The 26295-nt window shown below is 39.6% G+C and overlaps 1 protein-coding gene across 4 annotated transcripts in view; it reads left to right on the plus strand.

Moving 5' to 3' along the window:
- Positions 1–26295, plus strand: part of LYPD6B (LY6/PLAUR domain containing 6B) — a 100134-nt gene that overhangs the window by 63740 nt on the left and 10099 nt on the right. The window contains exon 6 of one of the 4 annotated variants that reach the window (XM_063712798.1): positions 25862–26212. The exons of the other annotated variants lie outside the window; for them this stretch is intronic. The gene's annotated coding sequence lies outside the window, so the exon portion shown is untranslated. The remainder of the gene's footprint in view (positions 1–25861; positions 26213–26295) is intronic. 4 annotated transcript variants of the gene reach the window in all.

Raw genomic sequence — 26295 nt, forward strand, 5'->3', positions numbered from 1 at the left:
ATAGTTTGCTGAGAATGATGGTTTCCAGTTTCATCCATGTCCCTACAAAGGACATGAACTCATCATTTTTTATGGCTGCATAGTATTCCATGGTGTATATGTGCCACATTTTCTTAATCCAGTCTGTCGCTGGACATTTAGGTTAGTTCCAAGTCTTTGCTATTGTGAATAGTGCCACAATAAACATACGTGTGCATGTGTCTTTATAGCAGCATGATTTATAATCTTTTGGGTATATACCCAGTAATGGGATGGCTGGGTCAAACGGTATTTCTAGTTCTAGATCCCTGAGGAATCGCCACACTGACTTCCACAATGATTGAACTAGTTTACAGTCCCACCAACAGTGTAAAAGTGTTCCTATTTCTCCACATCCTCATGATTTGGCTCTGTTTGTCTGTTATTGGTGTATAAGAATGCTTGTGATTTTTGTACATTGATTTTGTATCCTGAGACTTTGCTGAAGTTGCTTGTCAGCTTGAGGAGATTTTGGGCTGAGACGATGGGGTTTTCTAAATATACACTCATGTCATCTGCAAACAGGGACAATTTGACTTCCTCTTTTCCTAATTGAATACCCTTTATTTCCTTCTCCTGCCTGATTGCCCTGGCCAGAACTTCCAACACTATATTGAATAGAGGTCATGAGAGAGGGCATCCCTGTCTTTTGCCTGTTGTCAAAGGGAATGCTTCCAGTTTTTGCCCATTCAGTATGATATTGGCTGTGGGTTTGTCATAGATAGCTCTTATTATTTTGAGATATGTCGCATCAATACCTAATTTATTGAGAGTTTTTAGCATGAAGCGTTGTTGAATTTTGTCAAAGGCCTTTTCTGCATCTATTGAGATAATCATGTGGTTTTTGTCTTTGGTTCTGTTTATATGCTGGTTTACATTTATTGATTTGCGTGTATTGAACCAGCCTTGCATCCCAGGGATGAAGCCCACTTGATCATGGTGGATAAGCTTTTTGATGTGCTGCTGGATTTGGTTTGCCAGTATTTTATTGAGGATTTTTGCATTGATGTTCATCAAGGATATTGGTCTAAAATTCTCTTTCTTGATTGTGTCTCTGCCAGGCTTTGGTATCAGGATGATGCTGGCCTCATAAAATGAGTTAGGGAGGATTCCCTCTTTTTCTATTGATGGGAAGAGTTTCAGAAGAAATGGTACCAGCTCCTCTTTGTACCTCTGGTAGAATTCGGCTGTGAATCCATCTGGTCCTGGACTTTTTTTGGTTGGTAAGCTATTGATTATTGCCTCAATTTCAGAGCCTGTTATTGGTCTATTCAGAGATTCAACTTATTCCTGGTTTAGCCTTGGGAGGATGTATGTGTCAAGGAATTTATCCATTTCTTCTAGATTTTCTAGTTTATTTGCGTAGAGGTGTTTATAGTATTCTCTGATAGTAGTTTGTATTTCTGTGGGATCGGTGGTGATATCCCCTTTATCATTTTTTTTGCATCTATTTGATTCTTCTCTCTTTTCTTCTTTATTAGTCTTGCTAGTGGTCTATCAATTTTGTTGATCTTTTCAAAAAACCAGCTCCTGGATCCATTAAGTTTTTGAAGGGTGTTTTGTGTCTCTATTTCCTTCAGTTCTGCTCTGATCTTAGTTAATTCTTGCCTTCTGCTAGCTTTTGAATGTGTTTGCTCTTGCTTTTCTAGTTCTTTTAATTGTGATGTTAGGGTGTCAATTTTAGATCTTTCCTGCTTTCTCTTGTGGGCATTTAGTGCTATAAATTTCCCTCTACGCACTGCTTTGAATGTGTCCCAGAGATTCTGGTGTGTTGTGTCTTTGTTCTCGTTAGTTTCAAAGGCCATCTTTATTTCTGCCTTAATTTTGTTATTTACCCAGTAGTCATTCAGGAGCAGGTTGTTCAGTTTCCATGTAGTTGAGTGGTTTTGAATGAGTTTCTTAATCCTGAGTTCTAGTTTGATTGCACTGTGGTCTGAGAGACAGTTTGTTATAATTTCTGTTCTTTTACATTTGCTGAGGAGTGCTTTACTTCCAACTATGTGGTCAATTTTGGAGTAGGTGTGTTGTGGTGCTGAGAAGAATGTATATTCTGTTGATTTGGGGTGGAGAGTCCTGTAGGTGTCTATTAGGTCCGCTTGGTGCAGAGCTGAGTTCAATTCCTGGGTATCCTTGTTAACTTTCTGTCTCATTGATCTGTCTAATGTTGACAGTGGGGTGTTAAAGTCGCCCATTATTATTGTGTGGGAGTCTAAGACTCTTTGTAGGTCACTAAGGACTTGCTTATGAATCTGGGTGCTCCTGTATTGGGTGCATATGTATTTAGGATAGTTAGCTCTTCTTGTTGAATTGATCACTTCACCATTATGTAATGGCCTTCTTTGTCTCTTTTGATCTTTGTTGGTTTAAAGTCTGTTTTATCAGAGACTAGGATTGCAACCCCTGCCCCTTTTTGTTTTCCATTTGCTTGGTAGATCTTCCTCCATCCCTTTATTTTGAGCCTATGTATGTCTCTGCACATGAGATGGGTTTCCTGAATACAGCACACTGATGGGTCTTGACTCTTTATCCAATTTGCCAGTCTGTGTCTTTTAATTGGAGCATTTAGTCCATTTACATTTAAAGTTAATATTGTTATGTGTGAATTTGATCCTGTCATTATGATGTTAGCTGGTTCTTTTGCTCGTTAGTTGATGCAGTTTCTTCCTAGCCTTGATGGTCTTTAAAATTTGGCATGTTTTTTCAGTGGCTGGTACTGGTTGTTGCTTTCCATGTTTAGTGCTTCCTTCAGGAGCTCTTTTAGGGCAGGCCTGGTGGTGACAAAATCTCTCAGCATTTGCTCGTCTGTAAAGTATTTTATTTCTCTTTCACTTATGAAGCTTAGTTTGGCTGGATACGAAATTCTGGGTTGAAAATTCTTTTCTTTAAGAATATTGAATATTGGCCCCCACTCTCTTCTGGCTTGTAGAGTTTCTGCCAAGAGATCAGCTGTTAGTCTGATGGGCTTCCTTTTGTGGGTAACCTGACCTTTCTCTCTGGCTGCCCTTAACATTTTTTCCTTCATTTCAACTTTGGTGAATCTGACAATTATTTGTCTTGGAGTTGCTCTTCTCGACGAGTATCTTTGTGGTGTTCTCTTTATTTCCTGAATTTGAATGTTGGCCTGCCTTGCTAGATTGGGAAAGTTCTCCTGGATAATATCCAGCAAAGTGTTTTCCAACTTGGTTCCATTCTCCCCGTCACTTTCAGGTACACCAATCAGACAGACGTAGATTTGGTCTGTTCACATAGTCCCATATTTCTTGGAGGCTTTGTTCGTTTCTTTTTATTCTTTTTTTTCTAAACTTCTCTTCTCGCTTCATTTCATTCATTTGATCTTCCATCACTGATACCCTTTCTTCCAGTTGATTGCATCGGCTACTGAGGCTTCTGCATTCGTCATGTAGCTCTCGTGACTTGGTTTTCAGCTCCATCAGGTCCTTTAAGGACTTTTCTGCATTGGTTATTCTAGTTATCCATTCATCTAATTTTTTTTCAAAGCTTTTAACTTCTTTGCCATTGGTTCGAATTTCCTCCTGTAGCTCAGAGTAGTTTGATCTTCTGAAGCCTTCTTCTCTGAACTTGTCAAAGTCATTCTCTGTCCAGCTTTGTTCCATTGCTGGTGAGGAGCTGCGTTCCTTTCGAGGAGGAGAGGCACTCTGATTTTTAGAATTTCCAGTTTTTCTGCTCTGTTTTTTTCCCATCTTTGTGGTTTTATCTACCTTTGGTCTTTGATGATGGTGACGTACAGATGGGTTTTTGGTGTGGATGTCCTTTCTGTTTGTTAGTTTTCCTTCTAACAAGCAGGACCCTCAGCTGCAGGTCTGTTGGAGTTTGCTAGAGGTCCACTCCAGACCCTGTTTGCCTGGGTATCAGCAGCGGTGGCTGCAGAACAGCGGATATTGGTGAACCGCAAATGCTGCTGCCTGATCGTTCCTCTGGAAGTCTTGTCTCAGAGGAGTACCCAGCCATGTGAGGTGTCAGTCCACCCCTACTGGGGGGTGCCTCCCAGTTAGGCTACTCGGGTGTCAGGGACCCACTTGAGGCAGTCTGCCCGTTCTCAGATGTCAAGCTGTGTGCTGGGAGAACCACTACTCTCTTCAAAGCTGTCAGAGAGGGACATTTAAGTCTGCAGAGGTTACTGCTGTCTTTTTGTTTGTCTGTGCCCTGCCCCCAGAGGTGGAGCCTACAGAGGCAGGCAGTCCTCCTTGAGCTGTGGTGGGCTCCACCCAGTTCGAGTTTCCTGGCCGCTTTGTTTACCTAATCAAACTACTAACTCGGCAATGGCGGGTGCCCCTCCCCCAGCCTCGCTGCCACCTTGCAGTTTGATCTCGGACTGCTGTGCTAGCAATAAGCGAGACTCCGTGGGCATAGGACCCTCTAAGCCAGGTGTGGGATATAATATCCTGGTGTGCCATTTTTTAAGCCCGTTGGAAAAGCGCAGTATTAGGGTGGGAGTGACCCGATTTTCCAGGTGCCGTCTGTCACCCCTTTCTTTGACTAGGAAAGGGAATTCCCTGACCCCTTGTGCTTCCCTGGTGAGGCGATGCCTCGCCCTGCTTCAGCTCGTGCACGGTGCACTGCACCCTCTGTCCTGCACCTACTGTCTGGCACTCCCCAGTGAGATGAACCCCATATCTCAGTTGGAAATGCAGAAATCACCCGTCTTCTGCGTCGCTCACACTGGGAGCTGTAGACCGGAGCTGTTCCTATTTGGCCATCTTTCAGATTTTTCTGAAACTTTATTTGGCCAGGCACAGTGGCTCATGCCTGTAATCCCAGCACTTTGGGAGGCCGAGGTGGGTGGATCACCTGAGCTTGGGAGTTTGAGACCAGCCTGACTAACATGGAGAAACTCCATCTCTACTAAAAATACAAAATTAGCCGGGCACGGTGGCGCATGCCTGTGATCCCAGCTACTCGGGAGGCTGAGGCAGGAGAATCGCTTGAACCCAAGAGGTGGAGGTTGCAGTGAGCCAGGATTGCGCCATTGCACTCCAGCCTGGGCAACAAGAGCAAAACTCCGTCTCAAAAAAAAAAAAAAAAGTTTATTCGATTAATGCTTTCTCCACTAAGAGAAACTCCAAAGGTAAATTTGGATTGATGATGCCAAAATATGGCTTTTCTAATCCAGTGTGCAACATAATTACCTACATGGAAGGAAGCCAAGGACATGGGATACATTCATCAATTTGTGGCCATGGAGCAGCTGTGAACTTTGCCAAGTTTTCTTGCATCTGTCCTTCTGCAGGGCCCAGGGAACTCAGCCTCATAAAGAAACTCTTGAAACATCTCTCAGTTTTCTTTCATGAGCTACTATTGCCAAAATGTGTAGAAAGTTAAGTAGAAGCATAAGAAGGGAGAGCAATATTTTGATATACCACTACCTAGTAGGCCTCATTAAGGTATTATTATATTCCTGAAGTTCTAGAGTTTTCCTTGAAGAATTTTATAACCAAATAAAGCTTGTTAGAATGATGATTGTTTCTTGGCTGTTGTTTTCTTGATGGAAGCTTGTGAATTGATATCAGCTTGTTACTTTTCTTCTGCACTCCAACCTCTGTACCTCTGTCTCTTTCTCTTTCTTTCTCATACAGACTTGCCACCTCTGACTGTTTTGAATTAATGATGAGAAACCAGATATGCATTGCTGTCAGGTGTGTATGGAGTGGTGGCCATGTGGCTTAGAACACTCCTAAGTCTCTGTCTTCTCAGTGTTCTCATTGAAATGTAGTATGCGATAGGCATGTTCCCTGTACAAGCATTTTTTTCTTATTAAATCCTTTGTCCCATAAAGTGCCTCTTAAAAGAAAATATGACTTCGCTTTCTCTTCTTTGTTCATTCCAAGATATTCAGCAAACATTTGAGCCTCTGCTCCATGTCAGGCTCATTTCTTGGGATGAAAGATTACTCCTGCCATCAGGGAGCTTGAATGTGGTAAGAGAGGGAGACTGGCATCTCCTCCTATACACGTATTCTTCTTCCTGTTGAAGAATCTGGCACCATGCCTAACTGTTGCATGGGCTTCTGGGGCACTCAGGGATTAAAGACAAGATTTTTTTCAGTGGACCAATTAAAGAAATTGAAGAATAATAAGGGTCTGAAGCCCAAAACTAGAACAATCTCACATTAAGCTGGTGAAATAGCAGCAGTGAGTGCCATCTGCTGACACACCACCCACCGGTAGGAAGCAAGAGTTCTAGGCCAGTCAGGCCTCCTGTGAGCTGGGAACCTATCCCTGATTAGAGTAATTAGAGCGACTCCCTGAGCTGGCTTATAATTTCCTTAATCACACTCATTTCACCGAACTATGGTTTTGGCATAGGTGGTTTTAGTGGGGAAAAATGCAAGGTTTGAAGAAAAAGGAAAGGAAGCAATTAGGGAAAAGGAATTCCAGTTGATTCTCCTCCCTAGTCAGTTTGGGGTTGGCAGAAAAGGAGGCAAATGACGTCAATGACCACATATAAGTAGAAGGAGGCTGATTTGGAAAATACAGGCCTACCTTGTTTTATTGCATCTGGCTTTACTGCACTTCACAGAGATTGTATTTTCTGCAAATGGGAGGTTTATGGAAAGGTTTAAGCAAGTCAATTGGTGCCGTTTTTCCAACAGCATGTGCTCACTTTGTGTCTCTTCATCACATTTTGGTACTTCTCACAATATTTCAAACTTCCTCATTATTATTATACCTGTTATGGTGATCTGTGATTAGTGATCTTTGATGTTACTATTGTAATTGTTTGGGGGCACCATGAAGTATACCCATATAAGATGGTGAACTTGATCCATCAATGCTGTGGATGTTCTGACCGTACCAGTGATTGATCATTCCCTCATCTCTCTTCCCCTCCTTGGGCTTCCCTATTCCTTGAGACATACAATATCGAAATTAGTTCAATTAATAACCCTGTGGCCTCTAAGTGTTCAAGTGAAAGGAAGAGTCACATATCTCTCACTTTAAATCGAAAGCTAGAAATGATTAGTCTTACTGAGGAAGGCTTGTCAAACGCAGAGACAGGCTGAAAGCTCGGCCTCTTGTGCCAAACAGCCAAGTTGAGAATACAAGGGAGAAGTTCTTGAAGGAAATTAAAAGTGCTACTCCAGTGAACTCATGAATGATAAGAAAACAAAACAGCCATATTGCTAATACAGAAAAAGTGTGAGTGGTCTGGACAGAAGACCAAACTAACCACAGCATTCCCTTAAACCAAAGCCTAATCCAGAGCAAGGCCCTAGCTCTCTTCAATTCTGTGAAGGCTGAGAGAGGTAAGGCAGCTGCAGAAGAAGACTTTGAAACTAGCAGAGGTGGGTTCATGAGGATGAAGGAAAGAAGCCATGCCCATAACATAAAAGTGCAAGGTGAAGCAGGAGGTACTGATGGAGAAGCTGCAGCAAGTGATCCAGAAGATCTAGCTAAGATCACTGATGAAGGTAGTTACATTAAACAACAGTTTTTTGTTTGTTTGTTTGTTTGTTTAGAAAAAAGTCTCACTCTGTCACTCAGGCTGGAGTGCAGCGGTGTGATCATGGCTCACAGCAGCCTCAACTTTCTGGACTCAAGTAAGCCTCTTGCCTCAGCCTCCTGAGTAGCTAGGATTTAGAATATTTCAGAAACTTAGTTGGTGAAACAGTGGCAGGATTTGAGAGAATTGGCTCCAATTTTGAAAAATGTTCTATGGGTAAAATGCTATTAACCAGTATCACATGCTACAGAGAAATCTTTGATGAAGGGAAGACTCAATTGATGTAGCAAACTTTATTGTTGACTTAAGAAATTTCCACAGCCACCCCAACCTTTAGCAACCACCACCCTGATGAGTCAGCAGCCATCAACATTAAGGCAGGACCCTCCACCAGCAAAAAGATTATGACTTGCTTAAGGCTCAGATGATTGGTAGCATTTTAAAGTATTTTAAAATTAAGGTAGGTGCAACTTAATAGACTCCAGTATGGTGTAAACATAACTTTTGTCTGCACCAGGGAAACTAAAACATTTGTGTGACTTGCTGTATTGCAGTAGTCTGGAATCAAACCCACAATATCTCTGAGGTATGCCTGTAGGTCCTTTGAGTCTTGTTTTTAGAGAATTACTGAGATCACAAAAGGAAGCATCTGGTAATTTCCGGAAACATGTTTGTATAAGCCCAGAATTTGAATAATGCACTAAATGAAGTGTATTGCATATATTTAAATATTTATGCCCAAATGGCTGTCATTTCTTAGCCTGCTCTGCCATAGTCCCATGACTTGATACAATTGTTATAAGATTATCATTTTCTAGATGTGAAAGGCATTGTACAGAAGAAGATGAGAATCACAGTAAACCAAACAAAGGAAACGCAGAAGAGACATTTTCAGCTGAATTTTGGAAAGTAAGATTCCCTGAGAGCAGGAACTCAGGCAACGTCAGTGAACAAAATGACGCCTGACACATCGTAGGTGCCCCATAAATATTGGTTGAGTAACTGAATAAACGTATTTAGTTACTTAAAGCAGGCTTGTCCAATCTTTTGGATTCTGTGGGCCACACTGGAAGAAGAGCTATCTTGGGCCACACATAAAATACACTAACACTAATGATAGCTGATAAGCTGAAAACAAGAAGTGCAAAAGAAAATCTCAAAATGTTTTAAGAAAGTTTACAAATTTGTGTTTGGCTGCACTCAGAGCCGTCCTGGGCTGCATGTAGCCTGTGGGCCATGGGTTGGACAATCTTGCCTTAGAGGGTATAAACTGGATTATTTTATGAAATTAATTAAAATGTGGGTTTTAGGTAAGGGAAACGTAAGGAAAGAAATAAATGGGTGAAGATTTTGAACGTGGCGAAGCATATTTTTCAAACTTTTAGCTGGGAAAACATTAGTTATTCCTCTCATTTCCCATCAGGGACACAGTTTGCTTCCATTTTCTTCCCTAAGATTCAATGATTGGGGAAGCATTTTTGTAAAATTGTCTTTTCCTGGGTACAGCATTCCTAGTTTCTTTTGCTCACTTGTTTGGATGTTGTGAAGAGACAGTATAGGAGAGAGACAAGTGCACATTTAAACTACTGATTATAAATATTATTTTCTCTCATTTACTTCTAGATCATGAATTTAATATCCCCCCTGTGATGCAAAGTAGAGACTCAGAGGTGTCAGATTCTGGAGGCTAATTGGAGGCCTTGTTTTTTCACTTATAAATAGGCCCTACCTTGGATCTCTTCTAAACTCTATTGTCAAGGCATGGGCTGGTTGGTTCTCACTTTATCTGAATGTGATGTCTTCCTCTGCTCCCATGTTCTAAGCCCTTGCACTGAGGATGGGGAAAAGGATTGACATTCTCCACCTAACCTCAGCCCAGAGTCATTACTCAGACAAAATGTGATGAATAAATATTGCCTTTGGTGGAAGTCATACAAATTTGCCAAAGAAAGGAATGCAGTTCTGGGACCTCCTAGCTACAGGATTATGTAAATCACTCAACACCCAGTAAAGTTGAGATCGTGAAAGCCAATAATTTTCCATTTGTATTACAGCTAATTAGTCTAAGGAAAATGGTGAGAGAGGATATATTCCATAACGTCTCAGGAGGTCGCCTGGCTCCAGAGAGGTAGTTTTAAACATACTTACCTCTAAGATGTTTCATGTGGGTAGCTAGTATTTATGGAGTTCTTCCTATCTTCCAGGCATTAGTCTAGGTGCCTTAAGACAAATTAACTCACTCACTTGAGGTCATTGTTTTCTATTATTTTGTCATTTTCACAGTGAGGAAACTGAGGCACTGAGAGATTCAATAACTTGCCCAATGTTATAGTCTTAACTTTTAAGACCTGATTCTACATGTAAGGAAACTGAAATGCTGAGAAATAGCCCAGGTGTGGCAAAATATTTAGCTTTTTCACTAAGCTAAATAACAGGAATTTCCCCCTTAATATATATGTACAAGGAACCATTGCTTCCCTTCCTATTGGAGTGGATGGTAGCCCCCTCTTCCTATGAAGACTTCATGCCAGGGGCTAAAGAGTGAGAATTCTCAGGCCTCCTCCTCTTGCCTACTCAGCAGCCTGAAATCTGGAGTCCTAGAACCTCAAATGTAGTCGTGGGAGATATGGAGCTATTTTTAATATTTCAGAAAGCATAAAATAAATTGTCTATTCAAGGGCAATAAAACAATATGGGATAATGAGAGTATAAAAACAATTTTTTTTATTTGTCCAAAATTTTATATATATATATATCTCATGCATGTATGTATATATCATGTTAAATAGTAATTTCGTTATCTCATGTGGATCACTTTTTATGGCAATTATGTGTTTTTAATCTTAAAAATGGATAATGAATTATCTTCTACATAGAGTTTAGATAAATCCTTCTAAACATGGAATCTGAAATTAGGAGTAGGGGCAAGACAGAAATAGACCTGGGGGACAAAAAAGTTGGTGCCTGTTGGTCTATAGAGTAGGGGAGAAGTGCTGCTAATAGCCAGCACATCACAACACTATATACGTAAATGGAAATAAACCTGTTGGGGAAGCAAGGCAATGCTTCCTGGCTGTTGATCTTCCTTACCTTCATTCTTAATTGGTTTTTATTTCAGACAACTTTGAATGTGTTCTTACCAGGATCTCAAGGGACTTTACCAGTGCAGTTTGCAAAATGTAATTAGGATGGTGAATTATCAGGTACCCCTACACCCACCTCCAAATGATGCATTTCAAAGCCAAACAAAAATGCTATTTTGTACCATCTGCTGTTTGAATTTTCCAAGTCATTGGTCCATTAGAGAGAACTATTGAGCTTTAACCATAAACTATGGAGCCAATTGAATGGTTTTGTTTTAATTTAATTTTTGAATGAGTCATGCATTCACATGGATTATAAATCAAAACAATGAAATGAGTTATACTCTGAGAAGTCCCTTTCTCACTTCTGTTCCCTTGTACTATATATTTTTTTATCCCTGGCTCTCTACTTGTAGGCCATCACTTTTATTAGTTTTCTAGGTATTCTTACTGAGTATATTTATCCATATATGAGTAAACACATATAGTGTTTTTCATACTGTTCTCTAACACAATAGGTAACATATGAGGTAACGTTGGTAACACAATAGGTAATGTGTGTGTGTGTGTGTGCATGTGCGCGCGTGCGTGTGTATCTATGTGTGTGCACGTATCTATATTCCTTTTAATGGACACTTGGGTTTTCAGACATTTACTATTACACACAGTGCTACAATGATATCATGCCAATATATCATTGCACATGTATGCAAGTCTACCTGTAGAATAAAACTAGAGTAGGATTTTTGGGGTCAAGGGTAAGTACATCTAAAATTTTAATAATGTTGTCAAATTGCTCCATAGGGTTTGTATTCCCCCAAGCAGTATATGAAAATTTCCTGTGGTCTTGTCAAAAGGAGAGTGTTAAGAAAACATGTTCACGTATCAGCTTGGCCAAAATCTAGAAGTTATAAAGTATAATTTTCATTTTCATTTCTCCTATTCAAAAAGATGCTCAACTGTTCTCATGACATTTAAGGGCCATTTGGTGGATTTTTCTATGAAATGTGTATTAATTTTCTTTGCCAATTTTTCTATTGGATTTCTGATAATTTTCTTATGATTTCTAGTAGCTATTTCCATATTAGTGAGATTATCTATTGTTTTAAATGTGATAGGAGTTGAAAATATTTTCTTCAAGTTATTTGTTTCTTAACTTTGCTTATGAGTTTTTTGTTATACATACAGAAGTTGTCTAATATAGTTGAATTTATCAAACTTTAATTTTATACTTTCTGTGTTTTGAATCATGGTTAGAAAGACCTTTCCTTACTCTAAGAAAGTCACTCATATTTTCTTCTGGCACTAAAAAAAACACATTTTATCATGAACAATTTTAAGCATATACAAATAGAGAAAATAGTATAATAGACCCCAGCTACCCATCATTCAGCCTCAACAATTAAGAATATTTTGCCAATCTTATTTTATCTATTTTCTCACCCATTTTGAGAATGCTTAGAGCAAACTCCAGATATATTATTTTCTTCATAAGTGCATCTATATATGTAGCAATAACATGTAAGGATGGACTTTTTAGAATATATCCTCTAAACAATTAAGATAACAACAATTCCTTAAAAACTTAATTAAATAATGTAAAATTATTTAATAAAATTATTCTTGTTCAAACATTCTTTTTGGAAATGTTTATGGCTTTGTTTTTGTGTGTATAGTATGAGGTATGTATGCAACCTTATTTTTTTCCTGGCCACTCAGTTGTCCCAACTCAACTTCTTTAAGTATATCCCTACTTTACTAGATTATGTTTGTGATATAACAAATTCTTATATGTATTTGAGTCTATGTCTGGACCATCTATTCTGTTTCATTTGTCTGTCTGCTCATATGCTAGTCCTGTCTATACTGTTTTAATTATTGGCACATTACAGAGTTTCACTATTAGGACTAGTCATTCTCCAAATGAAATAGTAAATTACCTACTGCAACTCATACTATATAAAAATTGAAGAAAATTATAATTTACAGTGCAGCCTTTTCAGGTCAGGGAGAGGCCTGGTGATTTAGAAACTGGCAATAGAGAAATGGGAGTCGAATGTGTGACAGTGAATGTGATCCCTAACGAAAGTACTAGTAATAGCATCCTGCTATTATATAGTTATATATTAGTTATATCCTAATATACCATGAGAAAGTAAATAGTAATAACATAAAAGCCTGAAGCTTGGGGCAGGCAGGAGGAGGAAGAGGAGCTAGCAAAGGAAAAAGGACACTGTTTTGGTGGTCGAATTGGGAATCACCAATCCTGTCTTCTTCAGCAAAGTGAGAAAGGTCTAGGGTAGAGATGGCTGAAATATTTGCTTTATGCCATTCTCTGGGGAGCTGCTGAGAGACACGCTGCAGAGAAGCAAGGCCGGGGTAAAGTGTGTTAAGGAGGGCTATGCTATCATCCTGCTCCGGGCAGATCACAGGTCTGGACAGGCAGCAACCCTGAACCTCAAGGCTGCCAGTGGGCTGGCTTGTGCCTCTGAAGACATTAGAGTGAACCTCACTGTGCGCTTCCCAGGAAGACAGATGAAGATGTATTTTTCTCAGCCTTCTTTCCAGGAGACAGTATTAAATTTACCTAACGACATATTTTTATTGGGAAGGAACTAAGAGAAGTGGCTTCCTTTTTTTTTTTACTTGGGTACTTTGATATTAGCAAAGAAGTGGCTTCTAATACCAACTTATTGTAGGAAACGGGCAAGTCTTTTTTTTTTTTTTTTGAAATTCTAATATCTCCTAGACTCTATGTTTTCACCAAAGCCCAGAGAATGATCAGATGGTCAAAGCACGATGAAAGGTGGAGAAATGGCTTGGGATTGGTATATCATGATTTCATTCCCCTGCAGACACCCTTAATTACCCTTGGCACAGCTTGTAACCTCCTCATCCCCAATTTCCTCCTTATACCCTGGAGATGATCACACCACCCTTACCTCACAGGGATGTGGAGAGGATTAATTAGTTTCAGATGGGAAAGTTCTTTGAAGATGAATCATGGGGTATAGTGAATGTGCTAATTTGAGGCCTCTCAGCCCTCAAGTTGGAATAACTGCCCACTGCCCAAATGCAGACACTAAAGGGTAAATGCAAATTGATCTGCCTCAGAGCCAGGGGAATGGGCTTTGCAAACTGAAGAGAATGGTGAAGTCAACCTCAATCAAGCATTTATTCAATGATTATGTTCCAAGTGTCTATCCTGTACAAATTGTAATGGGCAATCTTGGTGGGGGCTTTTGGGGAGTGTTAAGTGGGGGAGTGATGAGCCCTGAAGTGCATGTGCTGTGCTCACTGCTGGAGTGATTATTACCCACAGCAGAAGACAGTTGCCAGACTTGTGAGTCTGTGGACTAGAAGTCATCTTTGCCATTAGTGGATGTGAGCTGGGCATCGGGTACAGTGGGCTCCACATCCCGTACACTGTGAACAATTAGGGTCAACAGTGCTTCCCCAGGCCGCTCACCTTCCAGATGGCCTCCTCACCAAGTACTTTGGCCAGTCTCTCTTAGGCACTTTTAGTGAGAAGAATCTTTGCATTCATTAATAATAAAAAAGGAATAAAAAAGAGGAGAATCCTTTTTCTTGGCCTCTTTCAGTTCTGTTGTTACATGCCACTACTTTTAAAGGTACATCCAAGGTGTGCTTTTTTCAAAACACAAGCTAAAAAGGGCTATTTTAGGCATTATCAAAGAACACTTTCTCTAGGAGTTTTATGGTCTGGAAATCAGTACAGAATATGAATGAGATCTCAGTGTGCCTTTCCAGTCGAACTTCTTTTTTAAACATTTTTTTTCCTCTTTGAGGTGACCTTCAGTGAGGGTAGCAGGGAGTAGAAGAGGGGGAAGAGGAAATAAAATTGATTAAGAAAGGTGGGTACGAGTAAATTTGGAAGGTGCAGGAAAGGGCTTCCCTGGACACAAGAGGCTCCTGAGAACATTATTCCAGTGAGAAGGTCTGGGACTGTGGAAGATGAGAGGCCACCAGAACAATAAGCAGACAGCAGTTTAGGAGTAGCTTCTTAATTTAAGTGAGAAGCGTTTTGTCAAGTAGGAATCTAGTGTTGTTTCTTGAAATACTAGATCTTAGAAAGGAAACTATAGGGCCAAGCATCATCACACAAATAGAGGAATCCAGTTTTCAGTGAATTTATTATATTCAAATAAACTTACATTTCCGTGTAGATATTGATAGGTATAATATTGCAATAAAAGAGTACAGCCAAGAATGTAGTATAGCCTCAGTGGGCTTCAGCGCTATGTCCATACCAGCATGTGTCCATCTTTCTGAGCCCTTTTATTGAAGTTCAAGAATCTTGCCCATCTCTCTCTGCTTATTTAATGATGTGCTTTAGTGATGGTAGAAGCAGAAAAAGCTAAATTTTGGGGAAGGTGGTGATATTTGTATGAAATTATAAAATATTCTTCAGCTAGCTTTATCTTCTGGTATACTGCTCATTAATATTCTCATTTTCTTACTAATGACTTTCTTCTTACCCTGATTGGTTTGTAGCATAAATCTAGTTGTTGGTTTCCTATAACTTAATAGATCATAACAATTGCCCTTACACTTCATGGTAAAGAGGCTACTCTTTATTCATTGCAACACTGCCTGTAATACCTCTGCTAAAACAAGCCATAATGCTTTGGTCCAGAGTGGCTCTTTTCCTGGTGTTTCTAGCCTAGATTCAAGGCTCAGTCGGGGTCATGGCAGAAACCACCTGGTATACACAACCTGGTGTTATTTAAGAGAGTTAATAAAGGGACTGTTTACATGATGTGGGCCAGATTTAGGAGTAGTATCAGATTCCAGTGCTAGCAGCAGAGAAAATCATTTCTGCTGTATTGTATTATAGGCCTAGAAGACAAGATGAGAAAACAGTTACCGGAATCCAGGAGATGGTAGCTGCAGAGTTGGCCACCTGCTAGGAGCTGTGGGACATGATGATAACCTGATGGGGAGGGAGTCAGGGGAATAAATACCCAGTCTCACTGTCTTTCCATCTGCCAGTCTGCCAGCACCTGCTATTGGCCAAACCAAACCAGCAGCCAGTGGAAAGGGAACTATGTGAGCGTTCTTTAAGCTCAACTTCCCAGAGCACAGTGTAGGGTGGAAAGGGATAGAGGGTGTTTCTGGAGAAGCAAAGAGGGAAGCCAAGCAGAGTTCATTTCCCTTTCACTGACTGGGATAGCTTGGGAAGGTGGTGTGGTTGTAGTGTATTTCAAGCCCCACACAGTGTGTGTTGAATCACAGGTGAATATACTAGGCCATTGTTGAACAGAACTTCAGTTGCTGAAAATGGAGTTCTCATAATTTCCACGTGGGTAACTTAAAAGAGTGTTGTTAAAAGATTGTCACAAAACCTAAAAGATTGTTCACTTAAATGAACAATCAAAATAGAAATGGCAATTCTGTTGGTAAAAAAAGGTGAAAAGTCATTTTTTAAAAATTCGCAATGTCTGCAAATGTATGAGGTCTGTGGTCACTTAGAGACCTTCAGCCCATCTTCAAACACGGACTGGGCCTTCTCTGCCCAACCCATTGCTAAGCAAGGAAGGACAGTCTGTGTCCACAAGCAAACTCCAAGCTTTCTTCAGGCTAGAGACTAACTCATGGGCTGGAGTAGCCATGGAAAGATTTTGTGAATGAAAAATATTTCAACTGGACCTTCAAAGCAGAATGGGAAGTATGACACACACTTGAGGCAATAAAACAATGATACGAATGAAAGCACAGAGCCTGTTGCTTTTTAAAACAAATACTGTGAGAACTACTGCGTGTTATTTATGAGTATAGGCAAATCATAGATTTACCAGAAAGCCGATAAATGGAAACGCTCCAGTGAGGCCTAAATACTGCTCTCACATGTATGCTAGAGTAGTTTTCTTAAAATTGCTCTTCAGAGGAATTTTACATTCTGCTCTCATATGTGCTCAGATAATCATAGAATTTGAGAGCTGAAAATATGTATATTGAATTTCAGCCTTAAATCTTGTCAGCTATTGTATGGCCTTAATGATATTGGCCTGTATGATCATCCATAGAGGAACAATAAATCTCTGTATTGAACTTTCTAATTGATTTAAAATTTGACAAAAATGGAAATAGGTAGGGACTTATTTTTTATTCTCCTTTAATTTGCACAAAACTCTCTGCAATATAGGTATCTGATATCTCTATTTTACTGATAAGGAAACAGTCTCAGAGCAATCTAGTGATCAGCTAGAGGCAGTAGATCCTGGACACGGCCAGAATTTGCCCCCAGGCCTGAGTGCCTCCAAAGACCGGTTTCTCCCCATTATACTAGGCAGCATTTACACTTGACTTTACCCTTGTGGGACCATTAACTGTATCATGAACCATTTAATGTAGTTTTTCATGTTGCAATTAAAACACTATTTAATGTACATAATTTTTCAGTTTCCTGGGAATATGAAATTATGCACATACATATCTTTATATATGTACATTTCCTTCTGCTCCAAGTGGTAATAGTGGCAATTTATGGAGCAAGTGACACGCTGTAACTTTGTTATATATGCAGAATGCAGAAGTTTTTTATTAGGATTGCTTTTATAAGCTTGTCAGCTTCCAGAGAGTTCTTTGAATAATCTGTTCTGGATTTTGTGACTATGCAAAAGTCAGCATGATATTCTTTTGCCATTGCATGCAGTTTATTGTTCATTTTTAAATGCCCTCCTGTTTCAAAATGATAGATATCTACAAACATGTTCTTTACTTGGGTAATATATTTCTAGATGTGGATTCAAGAATAAAGTTGAGTGAGTGGGGGCTTTATAAACAATGATCAGTGACATAAAACCCTAGGACAGAAGTAAAAAGACAGGACAGATGCATAGTAACAATCCTGCATCGTGCAGCTCTCCCAGTTGAAACATAACCATGTGGGTGCTGAAGGCAGTTGAGATTATAGGGAATACTGTCTCCTAAACAGAGTTCTAGGGACCATTTTACAATCTGGCACACAGTGCTTAAGCAATGAATTCATTCAATAAAATATATGTATGTCTGTGTATATGCACGTATACACATATCCAAACACACATATACAGAGACATTTCTCAAGTGAGAAACACATCTGTATGAAAACTTTATTTTTACGATCATTTTTCTATGTCAGCTGAGGCTAAACGAAGTCAAAAAGTGCTAGCCATCACCTTACACACCGAGTGACCCTGAATGCTAAATTTCCTCAACTAAGTGCTACGTATTAGAGTGCATTTGTAGCATGACACACTCCTCCACTCAACCAATGTTGAGTAATGGACTGTTAGCCAGCTGCCGGACATTTCAGCCTCCATTTCTCTTAAGAGAACTTTGATTGGTTATTAAAAGAAATGAGTTCAGTAAAGAGAGCAGCTCTCCTGCAGAACTTCTGTCCACCTATATCTTTCTCTCAAGTATAAAGACACTCCTCTCTCATGGAAAAGAAAAACAAATTTTTCATTTATATACCTGATAGCAGAAGGGTCTGTATAGAATTACCTTTCAATGTTACGTCATTCACTTTTTTAAAGAAATGGCCAGGCTGGACACGGTGGCTCATGCCTGTAATCCCAGCACTTTGGGAGACCGAGGCGGGCAGATCACAAGGTCAAGAGATCGAGACCATCCTGGCCAACATGGTGAAACCCCGTCTCTACTGAAAATACAAAAATTAGCTGAGCATGGTGGCACACGCCTATAGTCCCAGCTACTCAGGAGGTTGAGGCAGGAGAATCGCTTGAACCCAGGAGGTGGAGGTTGCAGTGAGCTGAGATCGCACCACTGCACTCAAGCCTGACGACAGAGCGAGACTCTGTCTCAAGAAAAATAAATAAATGGCCAAATGACGGATACATCTGGAGGTCCTCAAAACAAATTTCAGGCGTTATTCATATGTTGTTTGGTGCCCCCTATATTGTAGCTGGTATGACTCATTAATTAGAGAATTAAGTATCAGGAAGAGTTATCTTTTCTCAAATAATGAGAATCAATGTGTCCCATGTCTCCCCTGGCTTCTAGGAAGTACAGAGCAAAGGGAAACGCACAGCTGAGTGCTTCATTCATGGAAGGGATTAGGATCTTTACTATCCTCTCATCCAGTATGGGTTTTATTCAGTATTTTAAGAGCTTTAATGCATACATGACTTGGCATAAGCCTCCTAAAAATCATTTATGGAAGCAAACAGGGTAAAAATTATTCCACCTGTGTGAAGGAGACTCTCAAATGTGATCAACACACTTATTAGGTTCCTACCATTTGTCCAAATAGTTGGATAAGACATGGCAAACCAATCTTGATTCTTTTTAAAGAGAGTTTCTCATTCCCAAACATCTAAGCTTTTCTTTCTTTTTTTTTTCTTTTCTTTTTTTGTGAGACAGAGTCTCGCTATGTCACTCAGGCTAGAGTGCAGTGGCATGACCTCGGCTCACTGCAACCCTTGCCTCCCAGGTTCAAGTGATTCTCCTGCCTCAGCCTCCTGAGTAGCTGGGATTACAGGCACATGCCACCAGCCGAGCTAATTTTTGTATTTTTTAAGTAAAGACGGGGTTTCACCATGTTGGTCAGGCTGGTCTCAAACTCTTGATCTCGTGATCTGCCCACCTCGGCCCCACGAAGTGCTGGGGTTACAGGCATGAGCCACCGCGCCTCACTGCTTTTAAATTTTGTCTGTATGGAGCTCTTAACCATGTTACCTTTCTGGTGTCATGAAAGCCTTCTCCAAAAAGGTATAAAATCCTGTCTTTGACAGAAATGTAGTTGAAGAGCTGTTACCTTAGAAGAGTCTTTTAGCTTTTTCTTAAAATTTGAATCACATTTAAAAAGATGTCTTTAAAATTGATTAGACTGTTTCTCCACCCAAATTATACACTTATGGGCCATGTATTAATTCATGATTAGATTTAAAATTGATTTGCATAATGAAATTATTTTAACATCAGTGCTGCTTTAGACATTCTCTTTGATCAGGTTGCATGTAGTAGAAAAAGCTTCTGTCTTTGGCATTGCAAAATATACAGCTTTATACTTAAAAAATGAGTCACTTATTTCTGGTGAGTTTTTGATCCTGTGCTTGATGAGATTTTTTGTAAGTTTAGATTATTTAAAGCAGTACAGCAGGAATCTGAAATGTGATGGGACTGCTGTATTACACTTATGACTCTTTATGGAATAACTAGAATTCTTCATTAATCTCTTTCCATAAAAATTACAGAATATTAGAAGTGGAAGGGACCTTGGCAGTCATTCATTCCAACTTTCCCTTGGTTGCAATAGTGAGAATTTCTAAATCTTAAGAAATCAGTGCACAGAACTCAATCCTGTTGACCAGATTTACTCCAGCCAGTATGCAATGAAACTGAACATTTATGCCACTTGATCTGATCTCTATTCTGCTGCTAATGATGTCTAAAGCGAGGATGAAGGAGGGAGAAATGGGGGAAGCAGGCACCTAAGATTTCTTGAACCCCATCTAAGTGAAATGTATTTTACTTATGAAATTGTGCTCAATCCACACCACAACTTAGAAATTTCCTGTGTGACTCTAAGACTCACTTTTCTTAGTGGCAAATGGGCACAGTATTTCTTAGCTCTGTGGTCACCTGATTGGTAAATGTAGAACCAGAATTTTCTTCTAGGTATTTCTGAACCTAAAGCTCATTGTTATTCCTCCTCTCAAAGATGATTGTATTCATTCTTGTCAGTCACATCTTACCAGTGGCTCATATTGACTTTTGGTCCCAATAATTTTTGAGCGCACAAGGACGGTGTGCTCAGTACAGTACCTGGTACAAATGCATGACTTATAATTGCACTACTTTCAAGATTTGGACAAGCTATAGTGAAGGCTAAGGCTGAATCATGATTTTATTTTTCCCTATTGAATGTTGTTATCCAAGAGTAAAGTCTGTTGTGCTCTATAGAGAGCTAATCCTCAGATCAAGATGATGGGGTTGATTGTAAGCTCAACTTCTCTCTCCTATTCTGCTTCAGGCACATAGAATGCTAAATTAAATATATTAAAATTAAAATAATTCATATTTAAACTTGTGGGGGAAAACAACACTCCATGTACCAGAAATAGAGAACCTATTGGCAAAGAGAAACTGAAGCCGTAGGAACTGGGTTCCCAATGCCCAGGGAAGGTTAGGAACTGAAGCCTCAGTTCCCCTGCAAGGAAGGGAGTGAGCACCTGGTCTTGACTAAGCCCCACCTGTGTTCTTCCTAAATTTAATGGGAACCAAAATATCTCCAGTTGCCAACCTGGCCTAACAGCCAGAAGCAAGTAAATGGTAAACTTTTCTGGCCAATTTCCCTTTGGAAGAGGAGTCTTTTTGTCTATTCCATTCTTTCTGAGTAAAACTTCAGCTCTCATTTTGAATTTCCACTTTGCCTTCTATTCTTTTTACAAGGGAAGCTGGGCCTGTTAAAGATTGTCATTAAAGTGTCTTACTGTGAGATAAGTGGTGCTTGCAGGAAGGTGTGAATGTGAGTGTTGATAGGCATGTTGGACTTAGTAGAGCTGTTCCCCTTACATTATCTATTTCATTTATTTTACTGGCAGCTGAAGTTGGCCTTGTGCTTGCTGACTCATTTTTAGCAATTGTGCAAGAAATGGCAGCATTTGCCACCTTTGTTTAGTCTCTTCTTTTTCAAATCACCTTTCATCATTTCTTTATCATCTTTGGACACCCTGCCAATTCTTTACTGCCCACAACTTTTGTCTTGCTTACTAGCTAAGGCACTCTTTATAGGTCATAGCTAATGAGGTTGGCTCTATTCTATAAAGTATCTACTTTATAGTAGAGTATAGTAGAGTATAGCAGAGTATAGTAGAGTATATAGTAGAGTATATATAGTAGAGTATATAGTAGAGTATATATAGTACTCTCTCTCTATATATATATACATAGTACTCTCTCTATATATATACTATATATATATATAGTATATATAGTACTCTACTATAGTATATATAGTAGAATATAGTAGAGTATCTAGCATGCACTGAGCATGGCCTGGGGAATATAACAAAAAAATGTGGGTAATTTTCCTACCTCAAAAGAGTTTATGATATCAAAGATGTGCTGCTTCCTGAAGACCCCATCAACTTTCTGTCTTTTCCCTGGAAGTATAAAATGCCACATGTTGGATGAGATGATTATCCGAGCTCAGACTTGGGAAATAGTCATGCTTCTAGACCAAGTGCCAGGTAAGTCCTTGATTCTGGTCAGTAATAGGCCAAAGTCTCAGGTGGGGTTTCCTAAATTTACAAATCTGGCTACCTGCCATTCTCTGGAAGCCTGAGAGTTGCCCGTCCCTTCTGTATCCCTATAAATATGCCTTGCAGAAATCCCTTCCTTCTGGCAAAGAAGCACTCTGCATTCTGGAGCAAGTATTAATGTATCTTCCGAAGGGAGGACTCATAAAACACAGGAAAGATCGGTACCATAGGTGAGGAATTTCTGACCAGACCTACTATGTGGGAAAGATGGATGAAGGTAATAAGCTCTGTGTTGGGAAAAATGTTTTGAGCTACGCTTGAAGTCATGATACCTAATATCTATGTGGAACTTTTTCTCTTAGTGTCAAAATATGAAAATGTCTAAGTCACAGGAAGCCAAATTATTATAGCCATATTCTGAAACAGAAAGAAGTCGCTCTTAACCATTATGTGGGTCTCTACAATCGATTATGTGGATTCCTTTGAGATACTCCACCCAGAGGGAAAACATGTCTAGACACATAATTTTGCAAATAACCTGAAGATGCTCATAGGTCACCTGTTTTTGCATATGAAGAAGTAACACTGCTGTATGTGATGGCTTTGGACAAAATAACCTGAATGGCTTAATCTAATCCATATGAAAGATTTCTCCCCCTCTGGAGCAAAATATAAGCTCTATTGTGACCTTGTTCTGCCACAAAGACTGCAATGAAAGCCTACTCAGCAAAGTCTCAGCAGACAATTTTTAGTTCTGAGTCTCTGTGAAATGATTCTAAATGTAAAACAACTGTCAGCTACTATAGTTAGTCATTTACTTTTTCATTATCCTAATGTGTTTGAGTTGTGAAAAATAAAACAGTCATGTTAATACAAACCTACACACTGAAGAACAGATAGAGATAGATATAGGTGCTCAGGAAGAAGCAGTAGATGGTAATAGATTAGAAAACATGCTCTGGAAATAGAAGACATTTTTATTTAGTACTTTCCTCACTTGACAGGCAAAACTTTGGCAGTTTTGCAGAATTTTGATAGAATAAGTCTATGCTGTTTTAGTTAAAAATGGAAATGAAAATACATTTTGTCTATATGGAAGCAATTTTTGGTATACTTCTCATTAGTTTTCAAGCTTAGCAGGCTAGGCTGTGCTATGTGGAAGTTTTTTGAGAGGATATTATGTTCTGAGCAGTGTGCTGGGATCATTACATATGTTGCTGCCAAACCACGGTTTCCTCACTTGCACAATGATAATGACACTAGGGTTCCCACAGTGCTATTTTGAAGGATGGAAAAACCAGAAAGAAGCCTAATCCTTGTGTTTGTTTTCAATCAGTTGTTTTTAAGTTTATCATTTATTCTTAGAGAGACCTTTGCAGTGTATCTGAATTCCATATTCCTCTATGTTCACTATCATTTGTATCCCTTTATTTCAGGAACTAGAGATAAGGCTAGGAATCTGGGACCAATTACTTGACACAGAAAAAGCATTCTTGGCATTTTTCACAATTAGATGGTCTAAATTAAACAATTTCTTGATTTTGCTAGACTCAAAATTCTTGCCATGGCCTGTAAGCATCTGTGTGATCTGGTCCCACCGACTCCCTGACTGTCCAGTCCCCTACTTCTTCATGTTCCAGCCACACTGGCTGCTTTTTTTGAGTTTCCCCCATGAGGCAAGCTTCTTCCCATCTTAGGACCTTGGTTACTTTTCCCTTGATTCTTTGCTTGGCTGATTCTTTCCCATCATTTAATTTACCTGTTTGAATGTCACCTACTCAGAGAGACATACTGGGTCCTTGTGTGTGTAAAGTAGCACCTTCTATTCACCATTGTCTCACCTTATTGTGTTTCCTTCATGAAACTTATGACTATCTGAAATTATGTTTTGCCCACATGTATTGCCAGTCTTCTCCCGCTAAAATGCAATTTGCATTAGAGTCAAGACCTTGTTGGGGAGTCAGTGATAACAATAACTTGTTATTTATTAGGTATCAATAACAACATGCTGAATGAATGAATGGGCTTTTGTCTCACACTGAGATTATATGAGGAAAACAAAACTTCTTACTTGTGATATCAAACTGGGGATTTGTTCATAATCGTAAGTGCTTACTTAGTAAAAATTAGCAAAATTCCACACACGTAACTCATTTAAGTACTTTACAGGCATTAATTTAATTCCTACAAGCCTATGAAGTGGGTATTATTACTCCCATTTTATAGATGCAAAAATTTTGGTACAGGGAAGTTAAGGAACTTGCACCAAATAGCAGTTTTGGATACAGGTATTTGAGCCAATGCTCTTTACTATCGAGTAGAAAGTGCTCAATAAATAGAGCTTTAACCATGCGCTCAGCACATGCACTCAGCTCAACGACTCAGTGCGTGCAAACTATGTGCTTAGCTTCCCTATGCACTGGGTCGTTCAGTCCTCACTTCAAAACTATGAGGTAAGTACTATCCTATGCTTGTTCTAGAGATGAGGAAGCCAAGGCTTGGAAATCTTCAGCAACTTGTCTAAGGTCCCATAGTTGCTTAGTAGTGAAAAAGAGATTTGAATGTAGATAACGTGACACTGAAACCTGTATCTTAGGCCTTCTCTCCATATTATAAGAACACTTGAGGATTGCTGCTGGAATATAGTGCTTCTGAGACTGTGAAAAAGGTATTAGTCTCCCCCACTTTTAAAGAAGGGTATAATAATGACTATGGAATAGACCAGCTCAGAGAAATGAATAGGAGAAGCAGAATCTGTATCAGTACAACCACTTGACTGTAGGGGATAATATTATTTGCTAATTGTCCATTTCTTCAGAAAGAGCATAAGAATAGAATTTAGAAATCCAATAACTGAAAGGTCAATCTTGGTTTCTAAAATGAACCAGGAAAGAATTATATATATTTTTATATATCACTAGGTATGATTATGTACCTGAGCTGTAATGCAGTGTAGAAAGTTTAGCTATTGTTTTTTGAAACATACAAAAGTTGTTGTTGTTTTATAACTCTGCTGTTGTTTTATAACTCTGAGTACTTTCTTAGCAACTCAGTTCTATCAGTGGCAAACACCATCAATAGGGATGATAGGATGTTGTAGCTACGTATTGTCTAATAATTTAGTTCCATCCCCATAGGCAGGCCTTATTAGTGACACATGCAAAATCAGTATACCCACAATAAGAGGGGGAAGAGAATTCCTAGAATCTATGCATTATTGCTCTGGCTTCAAACAAAATGTGCATGTGAAGGATTATGCTTGTATATGCAGAGATCAAACCTTTTTCCTTTGAAAAATTCCCTAAACCCATTGAAACCAGTTGATTCAGCAAGGAGTTCAGCCAATATTATTGAACTCTAGTATTCCAGTATTTTCACAGAACTTTTATGATGAGTTCTTTTATGTACACAATCCTATGTGATCCTTTCTGAACCCACATTTGACGCTCACATTTACCTAAATATGTGGGCAGTGTAGGTATTATTAAGCCACATTACAGATGAGGAAATTGAGGTTAATAGAGTTTCAAGAGCTTGCCCAAGGTCAGGCAGCTAATAAATAGCAGAGCCAGCACCTGAACCAAAGTCTTCAGGTTCCCAGCTACATACTTTTTCTGCTGCCCACACCTCCCCGTTGTCAAAGGAAACCTGTGAGTGGTGACATTATAAATTTTCTCGCTACCAGTTCTGCCTCTGGGGGAGTAGAGCCAGGGGGCTTAAGATGTCATATCTTTTACTCAGTGCTATGTGTCTGTCTGTCATTTCGTTGGGATTTTCCCCTGCCTACTTAAAGTCTATAAATGTGGTGAGTAGTATTTGTGGACCAGGACTAACATTATATGGTTGTCAGCTTTTCAGACAACTTTTATTCTGTTCCCTCTAGAGCCTCCTAGCAGCTTCTTGTGCCCAGAGTGACAGAAACAGGAGGGGCTGGCGGTTCACAACGACTCTTGTCTCTCTCCTCAATGTCGGTGTGCTCTAGGATCTGGAAGAGATTTTATTTCTCAGACTCCTTGTTCTTTCCCCTGCTGTCCTTCTCACTGCTCCCACTTTTATTGTTTCTTCTAGGTTTTGAAAGAGTTGCAAAATTTATCAAATGTAAATGTTGACTCAAGGAATGGAACCGACAGATAGGTGGTCCAGTGACTTTGGCTCAACGTGCCTCAGAACCACGGTTGATTTAAGAAATCCGGTGATTCAGCACAGAGGAAACCAGCTAGCCGCAGGCACTGAGGGAATGGGGTGCAGCCAGGCCAGCTCTGCCTGCTTGTCCTTCCTGAATTCAAAAGGCCATCGAGTGTTCTGCTAAAGCCCACCTGGCTAGTGCAGAGGCCTGACCAGTAGAAGGAGGTCATTACTTACCTTTCATCTGATCAAAAACAATGCAATTTACTCGCAGGTCCTGGCCCTACACAACAGGTAGATGGTTGGATATATTTGGATAATGGAGCTTTCCAAACAGAAGCAAAACACACACCCACTGATGTAAAATATAAAGAAAC

This window comes from Pongo abelii, chromosome 11, assembly GCF_028885655.2.
Source record: "Pongo abelii isolate AG06213 chromosome 11, NHGRI_mPonAbe1-v2.0_pri, whole genome shotgun sequence".
Classification (NCBI taxonomy): domain Eukaryota; kingdom Metazoa; phylum Chordata; class Mammalia; order Primates; family Hominidae; genus Pongo; species Pongo abelii.